This window comes from Mauremys mutica, chromosome 6 (assembly GCF_020497125.1).
Source record: "Mauremys mutica isolate MM-2020 ecotype Southern chromosome 6, ASM2049712v1, whole genome shotgun sequence".
In the NCBI taxonomy this organism is placed as follows: domain Eukaryota; kingdom Metazoa; phylum Chordata; order Testudines; family Geoemydidae; genus Mauremys; species Mauremys mutica.
In genome coordinates, this window is record NC_059077.1 from 134,831,811 (window position 1) to 134,856,015 (window position 24,205).

The window sequence follows — 24,205 nt, forward strand, 5'->3', positions numbered from 1 at the left end:
CAACCGAAGCACCTGAACATACAATAAAAAACTACATCAGCTCCGGGTCTGAAATAAATGTTTTTTTCTGAATAATAATAGCCTATTAAATGCTAGTGTTCTCACCTGTTTAATGTGACTTCTGTTTCTGAAGCTCGATGCTGATCTTCCCTATGTTGGGGCTGTAAGATGTGACTTTGATCTTCACACAGGACTGTAGGCTCTCATTTGTGAGGCGGGAGCGATATTTGGACTTTATGAAGTTCATGCTCGAGAAAACTTGCTCGCATAAGTATGTTGAGCCAAAGATGGACAGGACTCCAAATGCATACTTTTTCATGTTCATATACGTGTCGGGAATGGCACTCCATGTTTCAAAAACAAGTTTGTCGGGTTTGGGGAGGTTTTCAATATCATTCCATTTGTGCTCTTTAGCGAGAGTGGCCTTCTGATGGGTGACTTCTTCAAGATCCGCTGTCAGGCTTTTGAACTTGGACACCCATAAGTCTTTATCCGCTATGTTGGCCAGTTCAATTTCAAGATCGGGCTGACTTATCCCTGTGAATGCGGATATGTTCAGCAGGGATGGGTCGATGTCCAGCGGTGTGACAGGGAAGGACAGAGTGTTTTTTTCCTTTCTGAACTCGCTGAATCTTTCTCCAAATGCAGCTTGCATTGCCATAATTGCACGGTGTAAATAATCACAATTTATGTGATTGTTCTCTTCTTTGAACTCTCTCAGGGAGGGGAAGTGAGAGAGCGTACCTCTCTGTACATCTCTGGCAAACACTGTCATCTTGCGCTCAAATGCCAGAACATCCTCCAGCAACTGCAGGGACGTGCTTCCCTTTCCCTGGAGATTTTTATTCAGCGTGTTTAAGTGACTTGTCATATCCACCATGAAATAAAACTTTTCCAGCCAATCGAGGTCTCCCAGTTTGGGATAGCTGAGGCCTTTGCTTTCTAAGAAGGTTTTCACATGTTCCAGACAAGCAGCGAAGCGTTTCAGCACGTCTCCCCTTGACAGCCACCGAACTCTGTTGTGCAGCAGGAGATCCAAATATGCGCTCTCGACTTCATCTAACCATGAACAAAACTGTCGGTGGTTTAACCCGTTTGCAATTATTTTGTTCACTATCTTAATAACGAGGTTCATCACTTCCACACATTCAGGGGGAATGTTTGAGCGCACAGTGCTTCTTGGTGCAAGATGCAGTGAAACGTCATCAGCTCTCGATCCAGCGACTTTTGAAGTAAATTCACAAAGCCCTTCTGTGCTCCTCTCATACTGGGTGCACCATCAGTAGACACTGACACCAGGTGAGTGGTGTTTATTCCTTTGGCTTTTTGACAACTCAAAACAGCCTCACAAATGTCCTGTCCCCGCGTTTGGCCCTTTAGCGGTATGAGTTCAATCAGTTCTTCCTGCGGCCCATCAGAGTTCACATATCTGCATAACAGTGCTGTCTGCTCAATATCGTTTACATCACTTGACTCATCACAGGCAATTGAATAGGCTTGAGCTGAATTGATGTCATCAATTTGCTTACTGGTGATGTTTGTTGCCATTTTAATGGTCCTGTCCTTGACGGTCTTTGCAGAGAGAGGCATTTCTTTAATTTTCTGAATAATTTCCTGTTTGTTTTTGAATTCGGAGAATAGATGCTCTGATATTTTTATGAACGATTCTTTCATGTATTCTCCGTCTGTGAACGGCTTCCCCCTCCTTACGATCTCATGAGCTGCCACAAAACTAGCAGCTGTAGTTGAGTTTGGAGAGTTGATCCACTTCTTGAAAGTATGTTTGCTCTGCTCAACTTTCCGTAGTAGTTCCGAAATCGCTCTCTTTCACCCATCTTCAGTTGGGTACTTTTCAGAAAATGCTGAGTGCTTGTTTTGAAAATGTCTTTCAACGTTACATTTTTTGTTGTTTGCTAATTTCTCGCCACATATCAAGCACACAGGTAAGCCAGTGTCATTGGCAGTGAAGGCAAAGGAATCTGTCCATGCAGAATTAAACTCTCTATTTTCTTCTGAGATTTTTCTTTTTTGGGATGTATTCACCGCGGGGGTCGCACACTCAAGAAGCCGCCTGCAGGTAAAGGCGAGGGCTATAGACGTGGATGTGACGCATATTTTAATTGACAAATTATAAAAACTTTTTAAAAATTCGATGTTAAAGTATCACCTCGAACTCCAAGATAACTGTGCAACAAAATAAACAAAAATAAAATATATAAATAAAAATTAAATTAATAAATAACCGTTATTCTTTTTTTCTTTTTTTTTTCTTTTGTCAAGGCTGAAGGGAGCCACAACAAGGAGGCTGAAGAGCCGCATGTGGCTCCGGAGCCGCGGGTTGCAGACCCCTGATTCAGACAGTCCCTTTCCTGCCATATCCCCAGCACATCAGTGATCACAATAACAGGGGGCAGGTTTTCTCTGGGGCACTGAGATTTGTCAGGGGGTTGGTGGCTCCTTTCTTTCCTCACCCTGGAGTAAACTCAGCTTTTAATTCCATCCTTGATGTTTCAAGGAATAACAACAGACGACCGAGGAAAGAGGTGGACAGGGCGGGTCTCAGGGGAGGGGCAGAGAGGTGGGGGCGGTGGACAGGGCAGGTCAGGGGAGGAGGTAGACAGGTGTGAGCGCTGGGCAGGGTGGGTCTCGGGAGAGGCAGAGAGGTGCAAGTGGTGGGCAGGGCTGGTCTTAGGGGAGGGGGCAGAGAGGTGGGGGCGGTGGGCAGGGAAGGTCTCAGGGGAGGGGCAGAGAGGTGGGGGCGGTGGGCAGGGCGGGTGTCAGGGGAGGGGCAGAGAGGTGGGCAGTGGGCAGGGCGGGTGTCAGGGGCGGGGGAGAGAGGTGGGGGCGGTGGGCAGGGCGGGTGTCAGGGGAGGGGCAGAGAGGTGGGGGGGTGGGCAGGGCAGGTCTCAGGGGAGGGGGCAGAGAGGTTTGGGCTGGGCGGGTCTCAGGGGAGGGGCAGAGAGGTGGGGGCGGTGGGCAGGGCGGGTCTCAGGGGAGGGGCAGAGAGGTGGGGGCGGTGGGCAGGGCGGGTCTCAGGGGAGGGGCAGAGAGATGGGGCGGTGGGTGGGGCGGGTCTCAGGGGAGGGGCAGAGAGGTGGGGGCGGTGGGCGGGGCGGGTCTCGGGGAGGGGCAGAGAGGTGGGGGTGGTGGGCAGGGCGGGTCTCAGGGGAGGGGGCAGAGAGGTAGGGGCGGTGGGCAGGGCGGGTCTCGGGGAGGGGCAGAGAGATGGGGCGGTGGGCAGGGAGGGTCTCAGGGGAGGGGCAGAGAGGTGGGGGCAGAGAGGTGGGGGCAGCAGGCAGGCCTTGGGGTAGGGCGTGGAGAGAACAAGGAGGCCTTCAGGGAGGAGAGGAGTGAGCGACAGGTGGACCAGCAGGCCCCAGCCACAGTGGAAGAGCGGGGCTGGGAAGTGGCCAATGGGAGTGAGGGCGGAGCACAGGTGGGGCCTCAGAGGGAGGAGAATGAGTCAAGGGGGTGGAGTGGGCAGGGCCGCCCAGAGGATTCAGGGGGCCTGGGGCAAAACAATTTTGGGGGCCCCTTCCATAAAAAAAAGTTGCAATACTCTAGAATCCTGTATTCTCATGGGGGCCCTGCAGGGCCTGGGGCAAATTGCCCCCCCCTGCCCCCCCTCTGGGTGGTCCTGCCCTCAGCCTCCCCTCGTAAGTCCCCTGCCCCCTAATCATTTTTGTTGCCCTCCCCTAGACTCTCTCCAACTTGTTTCTGTAGTGGGGGGCGAAAGCTGGATGCAATGCTCCAGATGTGGCCTCACCAGTGCCAAATAGAAAGGAATAATCACTTCCCTGGATCTGCCGGCAATGCTCCTACTGACCCAGCCAATACGACCAGGTACCCATAGTGAATGCAGACCCAGCAATATTTGATAAATTGGTTACTGTCCATTCAGGAGGTTATTTCCTACCTATTCATAAATAATGAAGATGCTCTAAGCGGAGGGGAGAGAGCTGTCCCATCCGTGTAGTTAATCCATCTCCCCGAGAGGTGGTAGCTATGTCACTGGGGGAAGCTATGTGGGTGGGTGTGCAAGCTGTGGTGTTTACATGGATCTATAAGTTTAATCAAACCCCATATTTAAAAGCACTGTGGTCTGGGAACAGAACAGGAGATCTCTGAGGCAGGGCTTGTCCTTCAAAATCTTTAAGATCTCTGACTTATCTACACAGTAGTCATGGGGGTATAGCTCAGTGGTACAGTGTTTGACTGCAGTTCAAGTGGTCCTTGGTTCAAATCCAAGTGCCCCCTTCCAAACCTCTTCCTTCAACAAAAGTAAGGGCATTTCCATTATGTTCAGGAGTTCCACTGAATAGGGATCCCTGAAATGAATGGAAACACTCAATGTTTTCCTGTGCAAACGCATAAACACCTAGCAAACATGTGCCTTCACTGAAATCAGTTCCAATCCTCTAAAGGATTAAAGAATCCTTATTGAGGTTGCAGGAAAAAAACATCCCGATGTGTAGAAAGAATAGTAAATATGGCAGGCGACAAGCTTGGCTAAACAGTGAAATCCTTGCTGATCTTAAACTCAAAAAGAAGCTTACAAGAAGTGGAAGATTGGACAAATGACCAGGGAGAAGTATAAAAATATTGCTCAGGCATGCAGGAGTGAAATCAGGAAGGCCAAATCACACTTGGAGTTGCATCTAGCAAGAGATGTTAAGAGTAACAAAAAGGGTTTCTTCAGGTATGTTAGCAACATGAAGGAAGTCAAGGAAAGTGTGGGCCCCTTACTGAATGAGGGAGGTAACTTAGTGGACAGAGGATGTGGAAAAAGCTAATGTACTCAATGCTTTTTTTTTGCCTCTGTCTTCACAAACAAGGTCAGCTCCCAGACTGCTGCACTGGGCAGCACAGTATGGGGAGAAGGTGACCAGCCCTCTGTGGAGAAAGAAGTGGTTCGGGACTATTTAGAAAAACTGGAGACAAGCACATGTCCATAGGGCCAGATGCACTGCATCCGAGGGTGCAAAAGGAGTTGGTGGATGTGATTGCAGAGCCATTGGCCATTATCTTTGAAAACTCATGGCGAACGGGGGAGGTCCTGGATGACTAGAAAAAGGCTACTGTAATGCCCATCTTTAAAAAAGGGAAGAAGGAGGATTCGGGGAACTACAGGTCAGTCAGCCTCACCTCAGTCCCTGGAAAAATCATGGAGCAGGTCCTCAAGGAATCAATTCTGAAGCACTTAGAGGAGAGGAAAGTGATCAGGAACAGTCAGCATGGATTCACCAAGGGCAAGTCATGCCTGACTAACCTAATTGCCTTCTATGAGGAGATAACTGGCTCTGTGGATGAGGGGAAAGCAGTGGATGTGCTATCCCTTGACTTTAGCAAAGCTTTTGATACGGTCTCCCACAGTATTCTTGCCAGCAGGTTAAAGAAGTATGGGCTGGATGAATGGACGGTAAGATGGATAGAAAGCTGGCTAGATCGTCGGGCTCAGCGGGTAGTGATCAACGGCTCCATGTCTAGTTGGCAGTCAATTTCAAGCGTAGTGCCCTGTAACAGTCCAGTGCGGGGGCTCGGCCCTCTCAGGTGCGGCCGGGAGCCAGGCCGCCTCACTACGCGGCCTAAGTCCGTGATCAGTCTCCGAAGGTCCAGGGGTTCCGCCCCTCAGGCAGGGGCTGAACAAAAGGCAATCAGTCAATAAAGCCCACGCCCTCAGTCAGGGCGGGGCAGCAAATAACAGTTCTATGCTCAGACCCTCAATCAGGGGTTGAGCACACAGAGTCACTGAGATAAACCCAGGCCCTCAGTCAGGGCGGGGCAACAACCAATAGTTCAAGGGGGCTCAGGTCCTTGTAGCAGGAGCTGAGCAATAACAAAGTCAGGAAGCCCAGGCCCTCAGTCAGGGCGGGGCAGCAACACAGCAGTTCTAGGCTCAGATCCTTACAGCAGGAGCTGAGCAGCAATAATAGTTCAGGGCTCCGGTCCTTGCATCAGGAGCTGAGCAGCAATAATAGTTCAGGGCTCAGGTCCTTGCATCAGGAGCTGAGCAACAATAAGAGTTCAGGGCGCAGGTCCTTGCATCAGGAGCTGAGCAGCAATAATAGTTCAGGGCGCAGGTCCTTGCATCAGGAGCTGAGCAGCAACAATAGTCAGTAAGCCCAAGCCCTAGGTCCGGGCGGGGCAACAAACAATAGTTCAAGGGGATCAGGTCCTTGTCCCAGGAGCTGAGCAACAATAAGAGATCAGGGCTCAGGTCCTTGCATCAGGAGCTGAGCAGCAACAATCAGACAAGTGCAGGCCTCTGTGCCTGCGCGCTGGTGTGAGGGGGAGACTGCCACCCGTGAGTGGGGTGGCAGGGGGGACACAGGCCCACCCACTCCACTGTGTCCCAGCCCGGGGCCCTATTAGTGGCTAGCACTGCCGCTGGTCAGTGGGGTCCTGACCGCAACACACTGACATGGGCACCTCGGTGCCTACAGCCTGACAGGGGTCGGCTACCCCCGGGCTACACTCCATCTCCCCCTCCTCGGGTACCTGCTCATCTCTGGGGTCGGGCGCTGGGTCCCACACCATGGGCTCCTCGCCGTGCTGAGAGCCGGCTAGCTCGGGCTGCTCCTCAGGACTCGGGTCGGGGGGATGCTCCAACAGCTCCTCGGGGTACCGGGCTCGGGGCAGGCTCGACCAGTCCTCCTCAGGATACCTGGCTCGGGGAAGGCTCGGCCAGTCCTCCTCCAGGTACCTGGCTCGGGGAAGGCTCGGTCCGTCCACCTCCGGATACCTGGCTCGGGGAAGGCTCGGTCCGTCCACCTCCGGATACCTGGCTCGGGGAAGGCGCAGTCTAGCAGGAGCTCGGGCAGGAGCGTCTGTCCTCTCCGGCCGCCGGGTTCCAACTGAGTGTTGGGGCCGGGCCTTTATACTTCCTGTCCCGCCCCTTGACTTCCGGGGGGCGGGGACAGGTGGTGGTGGCTCCGCCCACTGAGGTGGCTGTTCTGGTTCCTCTCTCTCAGGTGCGGCCGGGAGCCAGGCCGCCTCACTACACGCCCCAAGAGTCGGTCCTGGGGCCGGTTTTGTTCAATATCTTCATTAATGATCTGGAGGATGGCGTGGACTGCACCCTCCGCAAGTTTGCAGATGACACTAAACTGGGAGTAGTGGTAGATACACTGGAGGGTAGGGATAGGATACAGAGGAACCTAGACAAATTAGAGGACTTGGCCAAAAGAAACCTGATGAGGTTCAACAAGGACAAATGCAGAGTCCTGCACTTAAGATGGAAGAATCCCATTCACTGCTACAGACTAGGGACCGAATGGCTAGGAAGCAGTTCTGCAGAAAAGGACGTAGGGGTTACAGTAGACGAGAAGCTGGCTATGAGTCAACAGTGTGCCCTTGTTGCCAAGAAGGCTAACGGCATTCTGGGCTGTATAATTACGGGCACTGCCGACAGATCAAGGGATGTGATCATTCCCCTCTATTAGACATTGGTGAAGCCTCATCTGGAGTACTGTGTCCAGTTTTGGGCCCCACACTACAAGAAGGATGTGGAAAAATTGGAAAGAGTCCAGCAGAGGGCAACAAAAAATGATTAGGGGGCTGGAGCACATGACTTATGAGGAGAAGCTGAGGGAACTGGGCTTGTTTAGTCTGCAGAAGAGAAGACTGAGGGGGGATTTGATAGCTGCTTTCAACTACCTGACAGGGGGTTCCAAAGAAGATGGATCTAGACTGTTCTCAGTGGTAGAAGATGACAGAACAAGGAGTAATGGTCTCAAGTTGCAGTGTGGGAGGTTTAGGTTGGATATTAGGAAAAACTTTTTCATTCAGAGAGTGGTGAAGCACTGCAATGGGTTACCTAGGGAGGTGGTGGAATCTCCTTCCTTAGAGGTTTTTAAGCTCAGGCTTGATAAAGCCGTGGCTGGTATGATTTAGTTGGGGATTGGTCCTGCTTTGAGCAGTAGATTGGAGTAGTTGACCTCCTGAAGTCCCTTCCAACCCTGATATTCTATGATTATATGATTAGATGCTCTAATGGTCTCTTCTGGCCATAATTTCTGAAAAACTGAGTGTAGCATTGGGAGCAGCATCTGATGTTTCCCTGTCTAGCCGGCTTGCTGCCTAGAACGAACGCTCCTTGAGTGGGGTGATCCACAGGGAGTAGCTCAAACCTGCAAAGTGCCTGGCCAGGGGCAGGACATTGGCACAGCAAGGGAGGGGTGTGGCAGTGACATCACAAAGGCCTTTTGCAGGACCTCAGACTATTGGTCAAAGGTGGTGGGGAGATGGTGACCTCACAGAGAGATGCTGACATCAGCCAGGGAGGACGGGGCGAGGGGCCAGGGAAACCGCAGAGACCCCTGTGGCTTTGCTTCAGCAAGTCTCCTTCTCCAGGTCTCTCTTTGAGGACTGAGAGAGTATTCGGGTTCACGGACGTGAGCGCCAGGAGGAACCTCTTTCGAGTTTTCTCCTTCCCTTTCAATGATTTTACTAGAAAACAGCTGTCCCTGTTTAGAAGGTAAGAGCCTCCTGGAGGTTTGAAACCTGTTCAGTCTGATCCATCTGGTGACAGTTGAATTCTAGGCATGGAAAACATGAGCTTAAGGAGGCCGAATTTTATTCCACACCTGGGATTTTGTCCCTTAGAATCACTGGGGACATTGGGGTTCGTCCTATTTGTTTTACCTTTTCCTCCATCCCTCCCTCCTTTCTCTTTATCTCTTGCTTCTTTTGTCCTTTCTCCTGTTCCCCTCCCAACACCAGGAGGTGTGTGTGTGTGTGTGGGTGTGTGTGTGTGTGTTGCGGGGGAGTGCTCTGCGGGGGAGGTCCACACAAAAATGTGGGGCTGAAATAGTGCTCAGGCAGTGATCCCCATCAGTGACCTGGGCCATCCTTTGGGCTCTCTGGTGAGAACCCTCAGCCTCCCGTCCTCAGTCTCTACCCTGATTGGCTGAGCAGGGGGTTATTGACAGGGAGGAGACTCAGGTCCTTGTTCTCTTTTAAGACCAAGGAAATAAGTCAGAACCAGTTCTATGTTTGATGGATTTTGCTGCTTCTCTGCCTTAATGGTCTCTGAGCAGTTCATGATTCTCTCTAACATTGCAGTTCTCCTCAAATACTTGCTGAATAATTACTGTCACTGTTGTTGGTCTGGAGCTCATCAGAGCACTTTATTCAGGTCATTCAATGTCTGAAATTCAAGATCCGATGGTTAGTTTGAAAATCAGGGCTCTTGGGTCCTATTCCCAACTCAGCCACTGACTGGCTGTGTGACCTCAGACAAGTCAATTCTTCTTTCTCACATGTAGCTTCTCCCTCTTTCAAGTAGGGATAATAATGATCCGCTCCTACCTAGCTCAACACACTCACTCTTCCCCAACACACACACACACTGTCTCTCCCCACACACACACACAGTCTCCACACTGCAGTTGAAAAGCAGCTGGCAATCTAGTAGGATGCCCATGGAACAACGGGAGAGAGAAACCTGCATCGCTGAAAGTGCAGCCATGGAGACACCACACAGCAGCCTTCCCTAGCAGGGGCAGGAGGGCGATAAGTGACATCATCCGAGCTCCCTGCATCCAGGTCACTTTCCTCAGCCGGGCTGCGTCAGGGAATGGCAGAGAGCAGCAGCTTCTGATGCTCCCCTCACAGCCCAGCCCAGGTGGGGAAAGTGACCAGGACGCAGGGAGCACATAGTGCTGCTCCTCGCTCCCCCCACCCTCTGTGGGGCCACGGAGGAGCATTGGGGCAGGGGAGAGCAGTGAGCACCTTTGCACGGCCACACGGTGCCCTTTGACCCCCTGGAGCCCTGGGCGGCTGTCGGGGGCCCCACCCCTAAGCCCAGCCGGGCTCCCCAGCGTGAACAGCAGAGACACAGGGAGACTGGCCACCCACTGAGCAGAGGTAGCCTGGGCGGCTCGTAATGGAGGCTCGGGGGGGCTCATCCTCCCCAAACCTTGCGTCGCCAAGGGGGCAGTGGGGCCCATGACTAGGGGCCCTGGCCAAATTAGGCCCCCCTGGAAAACTCTCCCCCACGGTGGCCCCAGGGCTGGAGGAGCTCCCACTCCCTGCTACGGCCCGGGGGCTGCAGCAGGGCACAGAGCTTCTCTGGTCTCGGGGCCGCAGCGGGGCCAGGGTAAAGGAGTGACAGGGTGGGGGGCCAGTGGGGGAAGGGGTGGAACAGAGGTGACAGTGGGTGGGGCCGTGGGGGGAAGGTGTGGAAGGGGGCGGAGCCACACACAGAAGTGGGGGGGGCAGGGTTAGGTGCTGGGGCCCCCGCACTTGTTCTCCCTTTCCCTGGGCTTTGGCATCACTAGCCCCTGCTTAGCGAGTAGGGGTTAGTGGTCCCCAAAATGTGGGGCGTGACTCCTAGGGGGACACAGAGGAAGATTGATGGGGGCACCTCAGGGCCTGAGCCAGCCCCCATGGAGGGTAGGGAGGGAGCCCCACTCAGCCCCACTCAGCCCCAGCTCTCCCCCAACCCCACCCTCAGCGTGGGCCCCTGGCTCCCAGCCTGGCCTCGACCCCCTTACCCCTGTCCGCACCCCTCTCCCCAGCAAGCAGCTGGTTCCAAGTTCCAGTGGTACGTTACTGAGTTGCTTTTGGGGCACCTGGTACTGGCTACTGTCAGAGGACAAGATTCAGAGCTAGATGGACCTTCGGTCTAGCCTAGTGTGGTTTTTCTTATGGTTTAAATTACACTCACAGGCACTGAGGATAGAGTTACTGAAAGTTTGGGAGTTAGGAGCTGATAGGTCAGTGGTCCAGTCCCCTCACAGATGACCCCGTCCCTCTGGGACAGGGGCAGGTCTGAGCTCTCACACCAAATGCTCATTGTGGCTGCCAGAATCTGTGGGCAGCTCGTTTAGTTTACACCGAGGGTTGAGTCCTGCTTCGTGCACCATGTGTGAGAATGAAAATCCTAAACCGCCCTTTGAAATAACAAAAGCAGCAGGACGTGTTATTGTCTCTGCCCCAAGGCAGACAGACCAATGGAGAAATGCCATTGAGACCAGGATAATACTCCACTGCCATTCTACTTTTTTTTTAACTCCCTCCCAGCCTTATGGGGTCTCAGAGCCCGGTATTGAGCCTGAGCCGAGATATCTACACTGCAAATTTACCACCCACAGCCCAAGCCCCGGGAGCCTGAGCTGGTATGGGGCAGCCCTGGGTGTTTCATTGCAGTGTGGACATAAGCCTATTGTGTTTCATTTCTTAGATTCTGCTGCCATCGTGTGGCCATTTCCTTCCCCTCCTTTCTGTCCAAAGCGCAGAGCCCGGTTCCTCCAGGGGGAGGACGTCTTTCTTCTTTCCTTCCTCAACAGCCCCCTTCCCTGGAGAGCCCTTTGCTGGGGTATGGGTGGGGAACAGCCGTTTCTGAGGATTAATTTCATATTAATGGTGTTGATCTATAGATTTTACAGCCAGACTAGATCACTAGGTACCTCTGCTCTGACCTGATTCAGAACAGAGTCCAGAGAATTTTACCCAGTGACTCCTACATCCACCCCAAGATCTTCTGGCTGAACGAGGAGGGTTCATTCAGAAAGTCAACGTGTTTGGGTGTAAAGGTGTGAAATGATGGGGAAATTGGCCCCTCTTTCAAGTTTAAATGTTGTAACTTCTACACCTAGACCGGGGTGGCCAACCTGAGCCTGAATTTCCCAGTGTAACTGCCAAACCTGCACCTTTGTATGCAACTACTGAGTCAATTGTGAACCTTCCCATCATTGTCCTTTGCTCTTAACCCTGAGGCTATTGCCCCATCATGGGGCCATTTCCCGCCTCTCTTTCGTACAGAAGCACAATTTTCTTTGCACAGACACAGGAACAGCAAGATCTTTCTCTGTCCCTTGTGCAAAGCAGGGGGCCAAATTCCATGGAAACAATGGACAAGCAGGGGGCTCTGGGCACATCCAGCCCTGGCCGTGAAATGTTCCCTCCCCTATTTCTTTATGCCCCTGTTATTATTTCATGGAATGTCTGGGATGAGGAAAAACCTGAGTTCACTCCAGGTGGAGGGGAAAAGAACCCTGAAAATCTCAGGACCCAACCCCTGCTACCAGGATCACTGAGGTGCTGGGAATCTGCCTGGGAAAGGGACTGTGTGAATTGTCAAGGTGGGGAATGAATAACAATCTACAACTAGATCCACCTCATTAACCACCGACACAGGCTAATCCTGCTGCCGATAGAAGGGAAACTGGGAGCCATTCTTTGCTGTTCAGCCATGGAAACAGTGACCCAATTGCACCGCAGTGAATGTGCTGGGGAAAGCTGGAGTTTACAGGCAGGTGGAAATGCCTAGCAGATCCTAGAAACACCTGGAGCTCCCCACACCACTTCTGCCACCAGGGTGAGGTGTTGAGCTGCTCACAGCATCCCCCACCATGACCTTGCAGCAGGGGATTGCCGCACCCCCAACCCAATGCAGGGGAGATGGCTGAGTGTATCTCTGCACCCTGAGACCAGGGCACCCACACTCTGTGCCCCACACATAGAATCTGGCCCTGCTGAAGAGTGACCCCTATGAACAAGTCACCTCCAGGAAAGCAGGATTGGTCCTCAGAGAGGGGAATGGGCTTCTTGTGAAGCTTATAGGTCACTGGATGCTCTGGAAACAGGAGGGCTCTGAGTGTAACCCATAGCAAACACAACCTGCTAGGGGATGTAGCTCAGTGGTTGAGCACATGCTTTGCATATATGAGGCCCTGGGTTCAATCCCCAGGATCATTTTTTCACCCTGCTGCTTTGCTCATGCCCAGAGGGGATATGGCCCACCAGTCTCCCTGCACCAGTTTCAGTCCTGCTCAGTGAGGGGCAAGTGACAATTGCATGGAAGGTCTGGGGGGTTCTGCTCCTAAGTCACCTCGGTACATTTAAGATTCCCACCCGCTGTGCTGCTTGGGACAATGGTAGATGAGAAGGGCGAATCCTCCAGCACTGGAGGGAAAGGTCCCATCTGCACAGACTGAGAGGCAAGGAAACAGAGGGGCAGGGTAGAGAGAGGTCAGTGATTTACTCCCAGCAGGGGACACTGTCTTTTTGAGTATCAGAGGGCTGGCTGTGTTAGTCTGGATCTGTAAAAGGCGACAGAGTCCTGTGGCGCCTTCTAGACTAACAGACATATTGGTGCATGAGCTTTCATGGGTGAATCCCCACTTCGTCAGATGAATGGAGTGGGAATTCTGTGACTGGCTAGCCAACTACAAAAGCAGTTTCTCCTCCCTTGGTGATCACATCTCAACTGCTAGAAGAGGGTCTCATCCTCCCTGATTGAACTAACCTCCTTATCTCTAGACTGGTTCTTGCCTGCATACTTATACCTGCCCCTGCAAATTTCCACTACATTCATCTGACGAAGTGGGATTCACCCATGGAAGCTTATGCTCCAATATGTCTGTTAGTCTGTAAGGTGCCACGGGACTCTGTCTTTTTGAGGTGAGTGCAGCTTGCTTGGGATGGTGCTGACGATGGATAGAAAAAAGGCTGGAGTCAATGACAGATGGGACCACAGCAGGGGAAGGGGAATGGCAGCCCCACAGAAGGTCCTGGGTGCTCAGATGCCCCCAGTTATTGCACCCTGGCCTGTCCTAGAGAGAGAAAAGACACCGAGGGACCCAGCCCCCCTACAGTGATCCCATGGACAAGAACCTGGTTAGGAGTGGGGTGAAGGTTCCCTCTGGGCAAAGGGGAGCTGAAATCCCTCTGTGTGCTGGAATTTAAGCAATGAAAGCTTCAAACCCTGCATGGGTGTGGGCTGAGGTGCATCAGCAGAAGGTTGGGCTGGACAGGGGTGGCAGGTTTGTATAATTTTTGGTGGTGCCCAGAATGGGACCAAGTCCTGCCCCACCTGCCACACACACCTGTGTAAGGCTCTGGGAAGGAGTTTGGGTGTGGGAGAGAGAGGGGTTGGGCTCTGGGAGAGTTTGGGTGCAGGGTCTGGGCTCAGTCAGAGGGTTGGGGTGCAGGAGTGGGTGTGGGGGGCAGGCTCTTGGAGGGAGGTTGGGTGCAGGTGTGGGGTCTGGGCTGGGGCAGGGGGTTGGGGTTGCAGGAGAGGGTGAGGGGTGCAGCATTTACCTCGGGCATCTCCCAAAAGCAACCCACAGCCCCTAAGCTGGAGGGCCGGGGGCATCTCTGCGCACCGCTGCCTGCAGACTCCACCCCTGCAGCTCCCATTGCCACAGTTGGCAGAGTTGGCAGTTGGGGCGGGGGCAGCATGTGGAGACCCCACCACCACCACAGCTGTTCTTCTCACAGCTGGCTGATGGGGGGCAGCAGGGGATCTCGCAAATCTGGGGGAATCTCTCTGTGCCCCACTGTTAGTTCTCCATCCTGTCTCCCCCTAACAACACGCACCACTCCCCTCCCCATTATCAGTGTTTTAGAGAGACCCCTCCCTCCCTTTATGGGATACAGACTCTCTGTGACAGAGACTGACTAGGGCTCCTCTCTGCATGGGCCCAGTGGGGAAGGAAAGAGACTGGGGGAGGGGGAGAAGATGGGCAGAAGGAGTCTAATGGGGCAAAGCCAGAATAGAGATTTTCTTCCTGTTAAAATGTACTGGAGTCTCATCGCTGAAAAGCCACATCTTGAGTTAAGTTTGAACCAGCAGCCTTTCAATTACCAGGCAAAGGTGTGAACCACAGAGACTGATAACTGCCTGCTTCCCAAATGTGTTTAAAAACATCTTCAGGGGTGCAACTGGTTAGTGCAGAGGGGCCATCTGTTGGGGTTATGAGTTCAAGCTTTCTCTCAAGACCTTGTTTCTCTTACCTGTGTAGTTTGTTTTGCCTAATTCATACACAAAGTGCTATACTAGAAAAAGGAGAGTAAGTTCTAAAATGTAGAGGTGGGTGCATACTTTAGAAACATCCCCCCTGTGCTGCCATTAGTTCCAGCAGATTGTTCACTGGAAGGGCAAATTGATTTCTTTGCTGCTGAGAAAGATGCCAGGACAGGTCTGTAGGCACCAGATCTCTCTGCTTCTTCCAGCTCCTTCCCTGCCCCAGTCACTGCTGTAGGAGGGTCCTATATGCACTGAGCCTAAACATTTTCCTGGGCCTTCTTAGCATAGTTGGCAGCATGTCAGTCTCATACTCAGTAGGTCCTGAGCTCACACCTCAGAAAAGACAATGGTTTTCTGCTCCCTGCTTCAGATTTTCTAAAGGAAATCAGAGAAAATAAACTATAGGAGAGTGGTTCCTAGACACTCTAACACACACAGACTTTTCTAAGGCATTAACTTTTCCTTCTCTGTGTTTGTATTCTCCATAGAGCAAAATAAAACAAAAACATGCAAGTCTAAGACTAATACAGTATGAAACTCAATACAGATAAAATCTCACCCTCAGAGACCTTCCAATAAGCTTCTTTTGCAGACTAGACTTATTTCTTGTCTGGGCCCAATCTTTTCACCTGGTATAGTCCTTGTTCCAGCTCAGGTGGTAGCTAGGGGATTTCTCATGACGGCAGCCACCTTTCTTCTGTTCCACCCCCTTATACAGCTTTGGTACAAGGCAGGAATCTTTTGTCTCTCTCCTGGGGAAAAGCCCCAGGTTTAAGATGGATTCCTGTACCAGGTGACATGGTCACATGTCCTGTGAGACCCCCCCCCCCAAGCCTTCATTGTTCCTGGCCTGACTCACAGATGGTGCAGGACAGAGCCATCTCCAGTCAATTGTCCTGGTTAATGGGAGCCATCAAGAGTCCAAACCACGATTAATGGCCCACACTTTGCATCATTACAACAGGACCTCAGAGTTATAGTTCATATTTCTAGTTTCAGATCCAAGAATGATCGGTTCATACAAATAGGCTGAACACACACAGTAGATAATAAGCTTTGTAATGATACTGCACAAGAGACCTTTTGCATGAAGCATGTTCCAGCTACATTATGTTCACACTCATTAGCATATTTTCATAATATCATCAACATCACAGCAGGGAAAGGGTTTTACTGCGGCACCTGGGAGCAGTTGAGTTTCATGTTCAGGCTCTGCTATGAGTTCCTCCAGGTTTCCCATAAGCACGCAGGGCCCTTAGCGGATACTCTCGATACAGGAATGGCCCAGATACAATGAAGTGATGGGAATTGCATTTTCCTTTTTAATTTTTGAATTTCCAATGACATTTCTGTTTGTGATTTTGTTTTGCTTCGTATAACTGTGTTTTCTCAGGGACTTGATATTTACCAGGCTAACTAACAGCTAATAACGGGAGACTTCCAAGCAGGGCATGGGCGAGCAGAAAAGAACTGTAAGAGACGCTGGTTTTCGACCTTGTGTTAGATAAGACTAGAATGCAGACTGTAGCAGAAATTGCTGAGAGAAGTAAGCTATCAGAAAGGAATATGTACAAACAAAATGCAGTTGTTGCTCCTTACTATATGTCACAAAAGGTATAAATGCTTGCCTTAATTGTTTATCTAACCGAGACCTACCTCGGGAGGGGAAACTCTGCCTGTGTGTACTCTCCCGAATAACTGCAGTTGCTCGAAATAAATAGCATAATATAATAACATTTAACATCCCTGTGGTGGGAAGAACATCTCAACAGCCCAACACTGTGGCATTTGATTTCAAAAAGGAGAACTATACAAAAATGAGGGGATTAGTTAAACAGAAATTAAAAGGTACAGTGACTAAAGTGAAATTCCTGTAAGCTGCATGGACACTTTAACGACGCCATAATAGAGGCCCAACTTAAATGTATACCCCAATTTAAGAAACACAGTAAAAGAACTAAAAAAGACCCACCGGGGCTTAACAAACATGTAAAAGAAGCAGTGAGAGACAAAAAGACTTCCTTTAAAAAGTGGAAGTCAAATCCTAGAAAGGAGCATAAACATTGCCAAATTGTAGGTGACAAATCTGAGGAACTGTCACAGACTGAAGTGTCACTAGAGGAGGTTTTGGAATTAATTGATAAACTCAACATTAACAAGTCACCAGGACCAGATGGCATTCACCCAAGAGTTCTGAAAGAACTCAAATGTGAAGTTGCGGAACTATTAACTATGGTTTGTAACCTGTCCTTTGAATCGACTTCGGTACCCAATGACTGGAAGTTAGCTAATGTAACGCCAATATTTAAAAAGGGCTCTAGAGGTGATCCCGGCAATTACAGACCAGTAAGTCTAACGTCGGTACCAGGCAAATTAGTTGAAACAATAGTAAAGAATAAAATTGTCAGACACATAGAAGAACATAAATTGTTGGGCAAAAGTCAACACGGTTTCCGTAAAGGGAAATCATGTCTTACTAATCTATTAGAGTTCTTTGACGGGGTCAACAAACATGTGGACAAGGGGGATTCAGTGGACATAGTGTACTTAGATTTCCAGAAAGCCTTTGACAAGGTCCCTCGCCAAAGGCTCTTACATAAAATAAGTTGTCATGGGATAAAAGGGAAGGTCCTTTCAAGGATTGAGAACTGGTTAAAAGACAGGGAACAAAGGGTAGGAATTAATGGTAAATTCTCAGAATGGAGAGGGGTAACTAGTGGTGTTCCCCAAGGGTCAGTCCTCGGACCAATCCTATTCACCTTATTCATAAATGATTTGGAGAAAGGGGTAAACAGTGAGGTGGCAAAGTTTGCAGAAGATACTAAACTGCTCAAGATAGTTAAGACCAAAGCAGACTGTGAAGAACTTAAAAAAGATCTCACAAAACTAAGTGATTGGGCAACAAAATGGAAAATGAAATTTAATGTGAATAAATGTAAAGTAATGCATATTGGAAAAAATAACTCCAATTATACATAAAATATGATGGGGACTAATTTAGCTACAACAAATCAGGAAAAAGATTTTGGAGTCATCGTGGATAGTTCTCTGAAGATGTCCACTCACTGTGCAGAGGCGATCAAAAAAGCAAACAGGATGTTAGGAATCATTAAAAAGGGAATAGAGAATAAGACTGACTATATTATTACCCTTATATAACTCCATGGTATGCCCACATCTTGAATTCTATGTACAGATGTGGTCTCCTCATCTCAAAAAAGATATACTGGCATTAGAAAAGGTTCAGAGAAGGGCAATTAAAATGATTAGGGGTTTGGAACTGGTCCCATATGAGGAGAGATTAAAGAGGCTAGGGCTTTTCAGCTTGGAAAAGAGGAGACTAAGAGGGAATATGATAGAGGTATATAAAAATCATGAGTGATGTGGAGAAAGTAGATAAGGAAAAGTTATTTACTTACTCCCATAATACAAGAACTAGGGGCCACCAAATGAAATTAATAGGCAGCTGGTTTAAAACAAATAAAAGGAAGTTCTTCTTCACACAGCGCACAGTCAACTTGTGGAACTCCTTGCCTGAAGAGGTTGTGAAGGCTAGGACTATAACAGGGTTTAAAAGAAAACTGGATAAATTCATGGAGGTTAAGTCCATTAATGGCTATTAGCCAGGATGGGTAAGGAATGGTGTCCCTAGCCTCTGTTTGTCAGAGGATGGAGATGGATGGCAGGAGAGATCACTTGATCATTGTCTGTTAGGTTCACTCCCTGGGCTGCTTCTGCTCTACAATTGTCTTTTTACACCAAAATCACTAACTTGAGCACCCAGTTCCATGTACAGTCCTAGTGGATGTAAGGCACAGGTAACTTTTGCCTCAGGGTAGCTTGTTGGCATCAACCCTCTCTCCCCCACCTGGAGCTGATGAAATTCCTGGCTGGAGGGACACACGCTCCTACAAGTCAAAAGGAAAGGAGCTGATAGAAAAGATCACAGGACTGACCCCAAAGAAGGGTGAGCTGCAAAAGGCAGAAGCAGGCAACTCATCTGGCAGAGCTGAGAGACCACAGTGAAGATGGTGCAAAGATCACTATATTGGAATTAGCAAATGTGATTTCTTTTAAAACAAATCTTTGGGAAGCCCTAATAAAGGCATTTCTTACAGTTCTCTCCGATTTGGATTTTCTGATCTCTAATAGGGAATGACATCTGACTGAAGCTTTTCCCAAATGCAGAGCATGTGTAGGGTCTCTCTCCACTGTGGATTCTACGATGTCTGACAAAGTCTGAGTGCTCAATGAAACTTTTCCCGCACTCAGAGCATGTGTAGGGTATCTCTCATGTGTGGATTCTCTGATGTGTGACAAGGCTTGAGTACTGACTGAAGCTTTTCCCGCACTCAGACCATGTGTAGGGTGTCTCTCCAGTGTGGATTCTCTGATGTGTAATAAGGTTTGAGCGCCGACTGAAGCTTTTCCCGCACTCAGCGCACGTGTAGGGCATCTCTCCTGTGTGGGTTCTCTGATGTGTGATAAGGTTTGAGCGCCAACTGAAGCTTTTCCCGCACTCAGAGCACGTGTAGGGCGTCTCCCCTGTGTGGATTCTCTGATGTGTGATAAGGTTTGAGCGCCGACTGAAGCTTTTCCCGCACTCAGAGCACGTGTAGAGCGTCTCCCCTGTGTGGATTCGCTGATGTGTGATAAGGTTTGAGCGCCAATTGAAGCTTTTCCCGCACTCAGCGCACGTGTAGGGCGTCTCCCCTGTGTGGATTCTCTGATGTGTGATAAGGTTTGAGCGCCGATTGAAGCTTTTCCCGCACTCAGCGCACGTGTAGGGCGTCTCCCCTGTGTGGATTCTCTGATGTGTGATAAGGTTTGAGTGCCAATTGAAGCTTTTCCCGCACTCAGCGCACGTGTAGGGCGTCTCCTCTGTGTGGATTCTCTGATGTGTGATAAGGTTTGAGCGCCAAATGAAGCTTTTCCCACACTCAGCGCACGTGTAGGGCGTCTCCCCTGTGTGGATTCTCTGATGTGTGATAAGGTGTGAGCGCTGACTGAAGCTTTTCCCACACTCAGCGCACATGTAGGGCGTCTCCCCTGTGTGGATTCTCTGATGTGTGATAAGGCTTGAGCGCCGAGTGAAGCTTTTCCCGCACTCAGAGCACGTGTAGGGCGTCTCCCCTGTGTGGATTCTCTGATGTGTGATAAGGCTTGAGCGCCGAGTGAAGCTTTTCCCGCACTCAGAGCACGGGTAGGGCGTCTCCCCTGTGTGGATTCTCTGATGTGTGATAAGGTGTGAGCACTGACTGAAGCTTTCCCCGCACTCGTGGCATGTGTAGTTTGTCTCTTCCAAGTTGATTCTCTCATGTGTAATAAGGTCTGAGAGGCTACTGAAGTTCTCCCCTGGCCTCTGCTGAGTCTCAGAGGCTTTTACTGTTTCTCGGAGTGCACAACTCCTGGAAACATTCCCTTTGGGTCTTCCTGATAACGTCCCATGTGGTGCTCCTTGCTCAGCATCTTCCTGCTGGGGTTTCTGCTCCTCATTCTCACGCACCATCCTATCACCTGATGGGAGACAGAGAGAATCCAGACATAGGTCACTCCCTGTGCCTGAGAGAAAGGAAATCTCAGAGACAGGAATTTTAAAAGGGATGAACAAACCAAAATATGTGCAGGAGAGATCAAACCTATCAGGAGCTGATTTTCCCCAGAGGAGAGAGGAAGGGATCAGTTTTGGTCTGCATTTCACCAGAACATGCAGGGGAAAGTGGGATCAGGTAGGGATCTGCTGCCAGTTGTCACTCATGGCTTCCCACCTATCCTGACTAACATCTGCCTAATTATTCCACATCTGAAGGGAACAATCCTGAACTTGGAGAGCTCACAAGGTCTTTGTAGGGCATCCCGAATGTTTTCTGTATTCACGGACAGTTTTTGACTTGCTTTAACCAAGTCCTCACCTGTGCAGGCAGCTCTTGGAAGCACTTCTTTCTCAGAACCCTGGAGGTCCAGGACCCACGGCTCTTCCCCTCGTTCCAGCTGTGAGACCACATCAGGTTTGGAATTTAGAAACCCTATGCCAGACAAAGAAAACAAGGGAGGTCGGTGGAATTTGTGGGATACTTGTCACAAAGAATAGTCCACGGTTTTAACCCCCAGCTCATTTTTAAGCAGTAACATCCCAAGACCAGCTTCCTTGGCTCCAAGTGGCAGGAGAGTTATTATTATTATTAATCATACGCATTACCTTAGTGCCTAAGGACCAACTAACAGTGTGTCTTCGTTGTGCTAGGCACAGTACAAATGCAGAATAGTGGATGGCCCGTGCTCTGAAGAATTTACAGTCTAAATAGACAAGACAGACACAGCATGGGGGAAGGGGTAGAACCCTCTGTTAGAATAGAGATATTCAGGCCTGCCTGCAAAGCCTAGACTTAAAAATACCCCTAAGTTCTTAATCACTTAGCTAGTTACAAGAGTATGAAAACAAAGAATCAAAATCACTGTCCGCCTGTGTCTGGGCCTTCTCTCACGCGGATAGTCTGAGGCCTGGTTCTTAGGCTAAGGCCTTTGGCTAAGCACCAGGGGCAGCCATAAGCTGGGAAGCGAAGGGTCACACCCTCACATCCCAAACCAGTCACACTGAAATAAGGTGCTATTGGGCTGTTAGGAAGACAGTCCTAATGTTGCCAGGTGTAAGTTAATTAGGGTAGTGGTTTATAATTGGTTAGAGCAGTAGTAAGCAACCTATGGCGGCACGCGAGCTGATTTTCAGTGGCACTCACACTGCCCAGGTCCTGGCCACCGGTCCAGAAGGCTCTGCATTTTTAATTAATTTTAAATGAAGCTTCTTAAACATTTTAAAAACCTTACTGACTTTACATACAATAGTTCAATTATGTATTATAGACTTATAGAAAGAGATTTTCTAAAAACATTAAAATGTATTATTGGCACATGAAATCTTAAATTAGAGTGAATAAATGAAGACTCAGCACACCACTTCTGAAAGGTGGCCGACGCCTGGGTTAGAGAATTATGTCACAATATGTTAGAATTGGTTAGTTAAATTTCAGCACAATTATTGGTTAAGATATAGCTGAGAATATTACTCTATAAATGGGGTCAAACTGGAGGGAGGAAGGAAATTGGAACAACAGAATATCAGGGTTGGAAGGGACCTCAGGAGGTATCTAGTCCCACCCCTGCTCAAAGCAGGATCAATCCCCAACTAAATCATCCCAGCCAAGGCTTTGTCAAGCCTGATCTTAAAAACCTCTAAGGAAGGAGATTCCACCACCTCCGTGGGGAACTCATCCCAGGGCTTCACCACCCTCCTAGTGAAATAGTGTTTCCTAATATCCAACCTAAACCTCCCCCATTGCAACTTGAAATCATTACTCTTTATTCTGTCATCTGCTACCACTGAGAACAGTCTAGGCCTGGTCTACACGGGGGGGGGGTAGTGAAGACGTACCCCTAGATCCATCCTCTTTGGAGCCCCCTTTCAGATAGTTGAAAACAGCTATCAAATCCCCCCTCATTCTTCTCTTCTGCAGACTAAACAATCCCAGTTCCCTCAGCCTCTCCTCAGAAGTCATGTGTTTCAGTCCCCTAACCATTTTTGTTGCCCCCCGCTGGATGCTTTCCAATTTTTCCACATCCTTCTTATAGTGTTGGGCCCAAAACTGGACACAGTGCTCCAGATGAGGCCCCATGAATGTTGAATTTTGGTTAGGGGGAGAACGGGAACAGGGACACAGGCAAGGCTCTGCAGCATCAGAGCTGGGAAGGGAACAGACTGTATCGGCATATAGAGATAAGCCCGACTGGTGTGAAGGGCTTCGGAATATGTAATCTTATAGGTGTAAAAATTGTACAGACTATACCACCCTGTGACATCATCAACGAAGTGCCCATTTGTGCCTGGGTAGGGGCCCTGCTATGGGAGGGAGGATGCAACAAGGACTCAAGATCGGTGGCCGGGGTCGCTGTGCACAGAGATGGGAAGGTTATGTGAAGAGGGGGGTAATGAGTGGGAGAGGGAGGTCAAGAGTTAAAATAATAATATTTGGGGGAAAAAATGTATAATAAAGTGAAACTGAACAGAAATAAAACTGGAGTGGAGGCTCTAAAGCAACAAGGCTTGGGTAGGGATTTGGGGTTAAAGGTCTGGGATCCCCCACAGCTCCAAATCCCTAAACCTCTCCTCCCTCCCACTGACCCACCCACCCCACTTCCTGGGTGCCCTTCCCCCACACTCCCCTCCCCTTCTTCCCATTACTCTCAGCCGGCATCACCTCCCGGCACCTTGAGAACTTCTTGTATTTTCTCCTTGTCTCTCACAGCCTCCTACCTCCCTGCTGCTTCTTAGCTCTAACCCTGCACACACCCGCCCCATGTCCTGGCATATCTACTACCCCTCGTCTCCGTCCCTCCCATGGCTCGCTTATCCCTTCACCCATGGGATCCTGAACGGCAACATTACATGCTCTCCTAAAAGAGCTCATCTGACTGTCACACAAACCATGCATGAGTCACACACCTATTTAGTCAATTTAGAATTCTACAGGCAGCATATTTTCCTCTTAAAATGAGGAAAAGGCATGAAAGCTACAGTGATTAATGTAGTTATGAATGTAGCCAATAAGGATACATTCAATGCAATTTTAAAATGACTGACGGCACCAAAAAGGCACATGTCCAAAAATGGTACTAGTGGGTGGGAGATAAGGCAAAAAAGGGGGGGCAAGGAAACTTGTCAAAACTTGTATGAGGAATAAAGGTATAAAGTTATTACTACTCAGGTTCTTCAGAGACTCCACAGCTTCTAATAACCCAGGGGGCAGGACTCCTTACCCAGCGAGGTCACCATCTCATAGTTCTCCTGCATGACATCCCTGTAGAGGGCTCTCTGAACAGGGTCCAGCAGTGCCCATTCCCCCTTGGTGAAGTACACAGCCACCTCCTCGAAGGTCACTGGCCCCTGAAAGAGCAAGAGTCCAACACTCAGTACCTGCTGCCCCACTCACAACCCCACTATTCACGGAACAGCAGCACCAGGTAAATGGAAGCCCCGGGAGGCACATGTTAACAGAGTTCCACCCCACCTTGCCTAGAACAGACAGGCGGCATCAGAGTGTAGAAAGAGAGAACCTTTGTGTCTCCCAGCTGACAGACGGAGGCAGGGTCTTCACATTTATCACATACCCACTAGCCAGAGCTTAATATAGGAGATGGGGCTGGCTCTGGACCCTACACTAATGGCTCCCTGGTAGGAAACACTCTCCAAATAAAATATAAGAAAGAAAAGGGAAGTCAGTAGTAAAGAATATTAGTTAGAACAGGGAAAGGCAACCTATGGCACGAGAGCTGAAGGCAGCATGCAAGCTGATTTTCCATGGCACTCACAATACCCGGGTCCTGGCCACCAGTCCGGGGGGCTCTGCATTTTAATTTAATTTTAAATGAAGTTTCTTAAACATTTTTAAAGCCTTA

The 24,205-nt window shown here is 49.7% G+C and overlaps 1 non-coding gene across 1 annotated transcript; it reads left to right on the plus strand.

Annotated features, from left to right (window-relative positions):
* Positions 1 to 4,185: 4,185 nt before the first annotated feature.
* Positions 4,186 to 4,257, plus strand: TRNAC-GCA. The gene has a single exon. It is a non-coding gene; the product is annotated as a tRNA-Cys (tRNA).
* Positions 4,258 to 24,205: the final 19,948 nt, after the last annotated feature.